Consider the following 11,793-nt stretch of genomic DNA (forward strand, 5'->3'; position numbering starts at 1 on the left):
ATGCTATAGTTGATAACCACCCCTGCAAATACCATCAGCCTAGCCAGTGTCCCATGTGTATAACATGTGCAACACAGGCAATATGTGGCAGGATGTTGAACTGCTGTACAGTGCTGTGTAGATGTATATGGCAAAACACATGCATGTAAAGGCTTCCGTGTGCATGTCTGCAGTGTCACAGGTCATGTCCGTTAAGGCAGTGTATGTGTTTATATGTGATATACACACAGCATCAAGGTCGACAGCATTAATGTGGACACATCCAGGCATGTGCTGATATGTAAGAACACCGGTATAGGCAAACAGACATGCCCACATCAAGATAGCATCCACATGGAGTATGAGCAATGTAATCAGGTGGCACACATATATGGTGATAATATCCAATCCCCATTGGGTGTCATATGTGTGTGACACAAACATGTCAGTGGTGTCAGTGTCATGAAGATTTGAAAAGACAACTATTTATATTTAATAAATGTGATACACATGTATGGGCAGCTGTATCTCTGTGCATCTCTGAGATACTGTGACCTGTCTCCATCATTATGTCTTCCAGGTATGCCGCGAGCAAGGCTCCCAGCCTATACATGCTTGGAGGATGAGGCCCTTATACCTTACCTCCAAGACAGCTATGATGTCCTGTTTAGCCATGTGCCACAGGATGGACAGCAGTGGGATGACCTGTGGCAGGAACTTCGCAGGAGGGTTAATGATGTGGGTGGCCATAACTGCACATACCAGCAGGTGCACAGACACTGCACGGACCTGATCAGACGTGTGAAACAGCGTCTGAATGCAATCGCCTGGGAACAAGGTGCAACAGGTGATGGGCCACCAACCCAGCCCCCAATCACATGTACTGAGGAGCTACCGGCAAACCTGGGGACACCGGCAGAACAGCATCAACAAGCCTTAGCTGACATCATGGAGGTGGGTGTCTCTCAACCACCGAGCCTGGAGTTGCCTGGTAAGCCACTACTGCACATATAACTATTATATCCCATATAGTTGCATGCGTCACTGTACAATATGTAATGTAACATCATATGCAAGGCATGTATACACACATTCTGCATACTATAGTATGCTACTCTGTGTATGCACACATGTGCATACTCCATAATATATCCTATTGTACTGGTGAATGTGTTAACATGCACATTACACCCTGTAGCTGTCATACAGGCATAGATAATAATCATATAGCTGTGTCACCCCTATATAGGTACCTCTGGCATTCCACTAAGACAGCAGGCCATTGTAGGTGAGACAGTTATAAGTATCAGGCATGTTAATGCACAGATGTATTCGCCATGGGCCAGTTAACACATGTACACATAATGTATGGTCCAGTCACAATATACAGGTCGCATCTGCAATCCATCATAATGGCTACCCATGTGCAATACTTACAAACTAAATCAAGCACCGACATGAAACCTCAGAAACTGTCATTACTAGATGTGTGGACAGCTGTGCATACAACGGTGAAGGTGTTGTTTAATGTAGGAACATGTACTACACATTAGAACTACACATCTGGGGTACACAAACAGTACTACACAGTGAACTGGAGTATGGGCACCCCACAGGATTCACCATTGTGGATTATGCCCCTGCTATGAGTGCACACATTGTGATGTGCCATCTGACATGTCCATGACATGTAGTGGGCCAGCTGCAACATTGTCTCACTATCCCATAAAACATACCCCACATACCAAACATACAACCTTTTGTCTGCATAACTCTGTGGACAGTGGAGTATATGACATCTATGGGTGTATGTCATATGGGACAACACAGACATTTGAGATAGATGGCCATCACAACCGTTTGGCCAACACATGTTCACACATGGCCATGGAGGATGGCCAGAGACATGTAGCAACAAACAGTAGATGTGATGTGTTTGTGTGTACACCCTGTTGTACATTGGCTACACATGGTCCAACTATAGCCTTTGTTGAATGCTTATATTGTAGATGTTGAACACTGGACATCCTACAGGCCTGTGCACAGCTTGTGGAGGTGTAACATCATTCGACCACCTAAGATGTGTTGATCATCATGACTGTGTCACAGCATGACAGTAGTCACCTGTACAGCATCCACATACATACATAGACAACCACATCAGGCCACAGATACAGTAATTTCCCTTGCTGCTGTTGGACATCACTGTCAGATGTGCACCTTGTGTGTGTGGTGCAAAAATGTCATGTGGGACATGGTGTATTGACAAGTCTGCCATGTGTGGGCATGGTTGCCAGGCAGCTAAAATATGTTTGCAGATGTACAGGGGTGTCATCCATATGGACTTCGGTGACCTATGTCACACATTCCACATCATGGTTTAGTGTGTATACTCCTTAACGACATGGGTCACAATCCACCATATATATGTATTGTGTATGCACACATTCATGGCTATGCACTGTGTCTGTAATTCACACTGTATAGCAATAGAGACACCTCATGATTCCATGCAATGGCACTGTGTCTGTACTTCACACTGTATAGCAATATAGACACTTCACAATACCCTGCAATGGTCATGCACATCTGCTAAATGTGCATTTTATCTGTAGGGCAGACAGACAACCCTGCAATGTGACACCATTACCCCACTGTATATGTGACAGGACACCATTGTGTTAAACATGTATGCATGTCAATGCACACATCAGCAGATTACATGTCATACTACATGTTAATGTCAAGGTCATATGCCACACATCAGCCATGTGTGCTGTTAACCTGTGCTGGCCACATGATGTAACTCAGGGAAGCATGCTTACTACCATGATTGTGTGAAATGCATGGCTTCTGCTATGACACATGCATGCTGTTGTGTGCAACCCAGGGCTGTTTGATAACTACCACTATTTTTGTCTGAGCTGCATGCCGTCTGCTGTATCGCATGCATGTTGCAGGCCTTCTGTCAAATCACATGCATGGTGTGTGTCTGTGTGTGTATGTGTGTGTGTGTGTGTGTGTGTGTGTGTGTGTGTGTGTGTGTGTGTGTGTGCGTGTGTGTGTGTCTATGTGTGTGTTTCTGTGTGTGTGTGTCTGTGTGTGTGTCTATATTGTAATGTAGAGTCTTTGTTTGCCCTCACAGGTGACGTAGATGCGTTACCCTCCTGTGGTCCATCTGATGTTAGTGTCCCCACAGACTCTAGCAGTGATGATAAACATATGCTTGAGGCACAGGCAGGGTTGTCAGGGGCTGAATCTGTACGATTAATTGCCATTCCACCTATATCCCCCTCATCCCCACACAGAGATCTCATGCCAACACATACCCCATCACCAGTGGCCATAGAAGTAGGACAGTTGGCGTGTAGTAGCTTGGAACAGGAAAGTGTGGTGGCTACGGAAGGTGTGCATTCACACCATGGTGTCAGGCAAATGACTGGAGATGGGCCACACAAGCATGTGGCCAGTAGTGTTCATAGGAGGACCTCTAGCCAACATGCCCCTGCAGCACAGAACACAGCAACTGGTGTCACCAGACGCATGTTTCAGGCTGTAATGGTGGCACAGACACGTGCTGAACAGAAGAACAGAGAAGGGCAGAGGCTTCAGAGGGCTGCTATTTGTTCTTTAAATGACAAAATCCAGGCAATGGCAAATGCTCAACAGCAGATTGCTGAGGTTTTGGACAGACGATTGGGTGACATGGTTGGAATCCTTGACCGTGGCATGACAATCCGCGAGCGTGAGCTGTCTGTGCTGGAACATCTGGTAGGAGTGAGGTATAGGCACGTGGATGTAGGCCAGCTATGTCACCTGGTGCAGGTCTATGTGAATGAGCTACCTCACATGCCCGCTCCCATAGTGACGGTAGCAGCAGCAGTGCAGCTGGTGCTGCTTTGTCCACACCAGGACACAGCAGGCCACATGTACATGACCCTGGATGGTCCCAATGGGGACACAGTTCCAGTGGACATGTGTCATCGGACAGTACCCAATCTGCACCTCTGCCTGGTAGTGCCCATGCAACCCCTGGCAGGCACAGGTCACGTGGCCATGGCTGGACACCATGAGCTGTAATACCTGGTCTCTACAGTCTAGAGCTGTCAATATTACCTCTGTGTAGGCCAGACACATGGCAGAACTGTGTGCACACATACACGCACACACCAGAAACATCTGTAGGGCATGGCAACATACACATGCATACACACATGGCCAATTAGATCACAGGCCCTAACCCACACACAAGATGTCATCCACTGGTGCAGCCTAGGCCCCTGGCAAACATTATCACCCTGTGCATATGATGATGCCTGTGCCGCATCCCTGTCATCCACACCATTGGTGCAGGGACATGCTCATATGGTCTGATGCACAGGGTGAACAGAATATGGAGATAAGTGTAGATTACAATTGTTGTGTACTGTTGACATGCAGCAGACATACCAGGTAGTACAGGCTTAGAAAATGCATTGTGTTCTGTTCACAGTATGTGTCTTGGTAACAACAGTAACAGCATGTTGATCATGATGTCCTGCTTTCCTCCTTCAGGTCTAATTGCATGTGCCGTTGTGTGTCAGTGTTTGCAGTTTCCCATGTGTAAATGTGGACTACTCACAGGTATGTATGGCAATACCAGCATGCTATTCATAGCTTCAACCTCACTGTTAGAAATGCTGACATAACAAAGATGTTTACACATCTACTGATCAAGGAGCATGGGAGCTGTGTACTAAGCTACAGTGGCTAGAGACATGACATCCATACCGGGTGACATCACAGGTATAGTTACATGGGACGAGGAGTTTACATAGCAGTTTAGCTGATGACAAGGGCAGAGGCCAGTTGATAGCTTGAGGCCTCACTGTGTAGCAGTAATACACATTCACATTACAGGATGAGAACACACAAATACACACACACACACACACACACACACACACACACACACACACACACACACACAGGTAGTCGCACACATGTATTCAGACACACAGTAACACGCCCACACTCATGGGGTTAATGACACTGTAACACACACATACTTGATAGTGTTGAGGTGTGGACCCCTACCTATGTAGTAATCACCACTACAGTATTGTGCACCCACATGATGCGACACAGAGAATACACATATACAGGTAGTCAGTAATGCCTAAGATCGACGGCATCAACAGGGTAGTAGATTGCATCACCTGGAGGGGTTAGGGGTCCTAGCTGTTCACTATGGTAACATACATCCTCACTCCATGGACCAGACAGCCATACATACAATAACACACACACACACACACACACACACACACACACACACACACACACACACTGTGAAGTCCACAATTGAATGCACCTATATCATGCACATACAGGTAGCTCACATGTGTGTGATACACACCCCACCCCTGCCTATGTCTTGCTTTCTACAATGCAGTATGTACAGATCTCTACAACAGTGTACAGGAGTGTGAGTAACAATTTGGATGCATTCCCCACCATACATGGCATATATGGACAAACAAGCAAACACACATGGCAGTACTATGAATCAAACACCTGCTATCTTATGATACATATGACAGACATGCAGCAGTATTGCCAGCATTACAATGTGTACCGACGCTACCTTTGCCAATTGTGCTGATATATGCACATGGGAGTTCTTAAGTGTTATAGGTGTCAAGTGATTTACAGTCAGTGACAACCTGACCGCTGTGTAGGTTGTATGTGTTCCCCTTCAATTAACAGAAACATAGCTTAGTGTTTGCACATGTTATTGTAGGACGGCTTGTGACTCACCTGTGAGCTGTCTTCAGCAAACATCCATCTGCAAAGATGGCCCACCACTTAGTTATGTCCACACATCCGTCCATATCTGATGTACATCTTACCGTACTGTCAGTATATCAGCATATACAGACGGCAATGATGGGGCTGCATTGCAACTGCATGCTGTAGTAAGACACATGTCACCTGCAAACATCAGCTATGGCACATGCATGGTAGCTGAATGCACACTACTACATGTACATGTGTGCAGGTCCTACATTCCTGTCATTTAGCCATGTTTGTAAGCATTGCAATTGGTGGACATGTGTAATGACATACATGACACATGGACTGTTGTATGATATGATAGTTGTCATGGGTAACCAGTACAGTGGGAATGTTAACCCAGTCAACATTGATATCACACCTTATGTACTGTTAGCATTCAACAGCCATGGACCTACCTTCCATGTGCATGTGTGTAATTGCTGTAGCTACCAGTCTGCATGAAGGACAGCAACAGCTATGCTATGTACATATGTATGATGTGTGTGTGTGGCATGTACATATCCACGGCAGGTACATGTATGTCATATCCAAACATGAGGATGTTTACTGGTGTACAGCATCAGTCATCTGTTACTGCTATATATGACCCAGGGCCCGTGTTATGTGTACAGCTGACCTGGTTATGATCAGTGGTATCATCGCATTGCATAACACATGATGCAACTGTGTCAGTACATGGGTAGTCTGCACAGTTGATGTAGAGCTAGGTACAGTCCACTGGCCATGCGTCACATAGTGTACTAATATATGTTCTACTACATGTATGAATGTGTGTTGCTGGTCCAAGGACATGGTGATGTCTGTGGGCTACATCCTAGAATGTGGCTTTTGACACTGTGATCTGCACCTGACATGTCTGTGATGCCTTTTGAGGGTGTACTGGTCAGTACATGTGAGTGGCATTCATGTACTTGGGACACCACCACCTGGAGCGGTCTGTACCGGTGTTATGGCCCACATGTCTGTATCCGAGGTATATGGTGGTAGTGCTATTGTGCACAACTGAGCCTTCAGCCAGGTGTTCCTCACTGCACAGATGTTAGTATTCCCCATTGTTGGATCTACATTGGGCAGCTATGATTATGAATGCTACACATCTAGCACTGTTTAGCATACACATACAATGCAGTTGTCCTTTAGGTGTCAGGGTGTTAACTTGGTCTCAGGGCATTCATCTATGAATGGCACTATATGGGTGAAGTAGCCACTCCTGGCAGGACATCACCATGGATGGTAGTAGTGTGCCAGGTTTAGATTGGTACATCTAAGGTGATGGACAGCAGCAGACTTTGTGTAGAAGACCGGTGTCAGATGTATGTAGTGCAGCATTCCAGCTAACAATGACAACTATCGACACCGGAGTCCATTACAATGTGTTGTTCATGTCTAACTGTAATAGCATGGTCACTGTGCCCTTCCATGTTTAGAATCAGAGTGCATACAAAACAGCCCTGTGCTACTAAGTGTGTGAGCATGCCCAGTATAATGTTGTGTAGATGGACACTTAGTGCATTCCAAATGGCCGTGTGCTACTAAGTTTGTGAGCATGCCCAGTGACACCTTGTGTTGGTTATGTGCCTCTATGTGTATGGGCATGGCCATTGTAACCCTGTATAGCGATAGTAGTCGTCCAGTCAACAGATGGCCATACCCCACTTCAGGATGGATTCCTACATTGAATACACAGGTTCACAGGTATGTACATCATAACTACGAGCAACCCATGTCGATGTCTGCATTCCTAGAAGGTCATATTGACAGTCTTGAAAGGTGTAGTGTCTGTGGCGCGGCTTGTATCTATGTAGTATTGTAATAGTGGTCCGTAGATAGGCAGTTGTCCTGATCCTGCCACTGGCGTGTGTTTGTCTCCATCTGCCTGGGGACAGAATAATGCTTTTAGACTGCTCACACTCCATACAATCCCTTTTGCCGACTTTGCCATTGCTGATGATGTCACCCACCTAGAAGTACACCTCTGGGAGTGTTGTGTCCCAGTAATCTCAGTAGCATGTTCTGTAACTGCGTAATGCTGTAGTGCGATAAGGTAGTTAGGTCTGTGTTCTAATTCCAGCCATGCCAACTGTGTGTGTGTGTGTCTCCAGCTGTCTGGGGACAGATAAATGCTTTTAGACTGCTCACACTCCATACAATCCCTATTGCTGACTTTGCCATTGCTGATGATGTCACCCACCTAGAAGTACACCTCTGAAGTGCTGTGTCCCAGTAATCTTGGTCGTGCGTTCTGTAACTGCGTAATGCTATAGTGTGATAAGATAGTTAGGTCTGTGTTCTAAACCCAGCCATGCCAACTGTGTGTGTGTGTGTGTGTGTGTGTGTGTGTGTGTGTGTGTGTGTGTGTGTGTGTCTCCATCTGCCTGGGGACAGAATAATGCTTTTAGACTGCTCACACTCCATACAATCCCTATCACAGACTTTGCCATTGCTGATGATGTCACCCACCTAGAAGTACACCTTTGGGAGTGTTGTGCCCCAGTAATCTCGGTAGCGTGTTCTGTAACTGCGTAATGTGATAGAATAGACAGGTAGGTGCTCTATTCCAAGGCATGACAGGTGTGTGTGTTTTGCAATCATATCCTATGTGTTGGCGTCTGTGAGTGGCTAGCTACTGGATGTGTTGAGGAGCGTGTTTTGTTGTTTTCCTATATAGTGGCCATAAATGTCACAATCGGCCGAAAGACTGGGTTGGCAAGACATACACATACACTCGGCAATAGGTCTGGTGAGTAATGTCAGCAGCCCTAATCTTACCCTTAATACAGCATGAACCCGTGTGATGCACAGAAACACCCTTGCCTTGATATTAATACCAGTACATAATGCAGGAGGTGCATGTGGTTTCCTTTTCATTCCTGTCTAATGCTTTCATGTCACGTGGTCCGCTGTTGAGATATATATCCTATATCTATGTATGTGTGTGTATATGTATATGTGTATACATATATATATATATATATATATATATATATATATATAAATATATATATATAGATATTTATATATATATATATATATATATATATATATATATATATATATATATATATGTGTGTGTGTGTGTGGACATTAGCACACATAAATCTACATGATGGAATACATGTCCTATACTGTTGAATGCCTGTGCTGGATGATCTGTATGTGATAACCTCAGATGTATGCATATCTGCCATGGCTTAGTGCTAAAGCACATCGTTTGTGGTGTGCAGGTTCCCGGGTTCGAGCCATGCAGAGGCCAGTTGTTTTGTTGCTGGGAAGAACAAGGGACATTGAATATGCGGATAGTAAGGCACATTTAACCAGTTGTGTGTGGGTCTGTGCGACAGTAAGCAGTGGTTGTTTTTGGGGAGGCACAGTATAGGTCATGTAACTATGCATTAGAAGACAATACTATGCAAACGAGGTGGAAAATAGTGAATCACATTTATCCCCAGGCTGTGATGCAGATCCCAAGTGTGTATGTTTATAGATAGCCAGGTGCAGGACTCAAATATAGGTGAAAGCATGGGGGGGGGGGTGTCAGGCATACTGTACATAGATTGGAGCCTTGTGTCTCAGGATTGCTCCTAGCTTAGCATGCCTAAGCTAGGGGTGTGTCTATACCTGCCTAGTGCAATTAGGAGGGACAACAGCAGTAGGAGGGTAGTCAAGGTGAACAAGCTGAGCAAACAAGTGATTATCACAATCAGCAGATTACAAGCCCAGCCCAGTCTAGAACACTAAGATAAAGTGAGCAAGCACCATACCCTCGGGTTTTTCCACACTCTACACAACTGGTGTATACATGCAGGGAAATTTTACAAAACAATCCAACAAAATGAGAAGGGTGGCAGAAGGCAACATAGACCAACATGTGCAGGAGGCTGAGGGTGGTGAGGATGTGAATGCTGCCGAACAACCCTCAGTGAGGAGACAGAGAAGACTGTACAGACCCAGGGGAACCTACCAGGGGCTACATGAGCTGGAGATAGTGGAGCTCTATGGGGTGGACAGAGACCTCCAACAGCAGATTGTTGAGCTGTGCCAGCCACACCTGACACATCGAACAGGCTGAGGGGAACCCATCCCAGTGGATACAAAGGTATGTGTAGGCATAGGTATACTAGCCACAGGTACCTCCCAAAGCACAACTGGGTATATCATGGGGATCTCACAGGCATCTGCATCCAGAGTATTCCACCAGTTTCTGGATGCCATGTCACCACATGCCAGTGAGCACGTACATTTCCTCAACACATGTGAGGTGTTGACCAGCAATATGCGTCTCTTCCACCAAATGGCAGACTACCATGGGGTAGTGGGGGCTATAGCCTGCATGCACATATGCGTCAAAGCACCACCCGGTGAGCAGGGTAGGGCATGCATTAACCACAGGGGCATCCCCTCCATCAACTGCCAGGTCGTATGTGATGCCCAGGACATTACACTGAATGTGTGTGCTGGCTGCCCTGGAACTATGGCAATTCTGATATATGGCATCTGATGCAGCTGTACCACAGCTTTGCCAATATGGACATCCCCTACTTTCACCTAGTGGGGGATGCTGGGTACCCACTGGAGCTGTGGCTGATGACACCCATCAGAAATGCACACACACCTGAACAACTATGCCATAATGAGGCACATGCACAGGCCAGACATATAATAGAGCATGTGTTTGGGATGCTCAGGTCATGGTTCTGGTGTCTGGACACATCTGGTGGAGCCTTGCAGTATTCACCAGCTACATGCACACAAATTGTTATGGTGTGTGCTATGCTAGACAATATGATCCTGTGGAAACAGCTGCAGCACGAACAGCATGGGGCAGGGCCACACAGCCCCCCGCCATTGCCAAGGCCTGCACAGGCACAGAGTGACTCCAAGGAGGAACAACCTGAGCCAGACACAGTAGGTGGAAGGAGGCATGTCCAGTATGACCTGGCCTTGGCAAAGAGGCAACGCATAGCATATGTACTGACACAGTAGGTACCCAGGGAATGTCACCCTGTCTGACTCGCACCAACAGTAATAGGGATGCCAAACATGACACTACCTGTGCTCAGCCATGTATAAGAAGTGCACTATGTGCATCCGACATAGGCAGCCCTCCAGCACCATCCTCAGGTCTGGCACACACTCAAGGTAAGTCAGTCAACCTACCAATTAGCAGTTGTATTAGAATGTGCTGTTACCTGTAGCTATGGTATGGATGTGAGCATGCAAGGGAATTTGTTGGCCAAATGTTAAGGCAGCAGACAGTAGATGTCCATAGTGGCACCATGACATCTGTAGCACATACCGGGGGTCACCATAATAGCCAGTAGTACACAGGGTGTTATAATCCACTGTGGGTAATGGGCTGAGTATCATGTGTGTCCATACAGCCCACACAAGTCTCAACCATTCGGACAGGTGTAGACCAACACAGACAAATGCTGTACTATGGGCTCTGAATATGCCCAATGGATGCCCCTCCCCACAGACCTACACAAACAGACTACAGCAGGCCAGGCAGTTGTATGTAGGTTGTGAAGGCTAGGACGTCTGAAACTAATATGTTGGTAATTAAAGCTAAGATCTGGAATACACTGGTATGCCTCTAGCCAGCACAATAGGTAGGTGTACACACTGAAATGGAGTACCTGACATACCAGTACAGTAGTAGCAAAGGTGTACAAGTGTCAGGTGTGCCCCCCTTCCAACCTACACATGTAACAACAGTCAGGTGTGCCCCCCCCGGTGCTGTGTAGGAATGTGGATACCGTTGGATGTCCCCCCACACTGTGCAGAAATGTAGCAACTGTCAATGCCACATGACTGATGGATACCCTGCAGACACAGCATGCCACCTGTCAGTGTACAATGCAGATGTTGGCACCACAGTACTGACTACCTGGACATGTAACACATACAATACAGTTGTCCATACTGGGCATGCTCAAACACATGAAGGTATGACAGCAATGTCAGTCGACAACA

This window comes from Protopterus annectens, chromosome 3.part0 (assembly GCF_019279795.1).
Source record: "Protopterus annectens isolate FY-2018-M chromosome 3.part0, PAN1.0, whole genome shotgun sequence".
Lineage (NCBI taxonomy): Eukaryota > Metazoa > Chordata > Ceratodontiformes > Protopteridae > Protopterus > Protopterus annectens.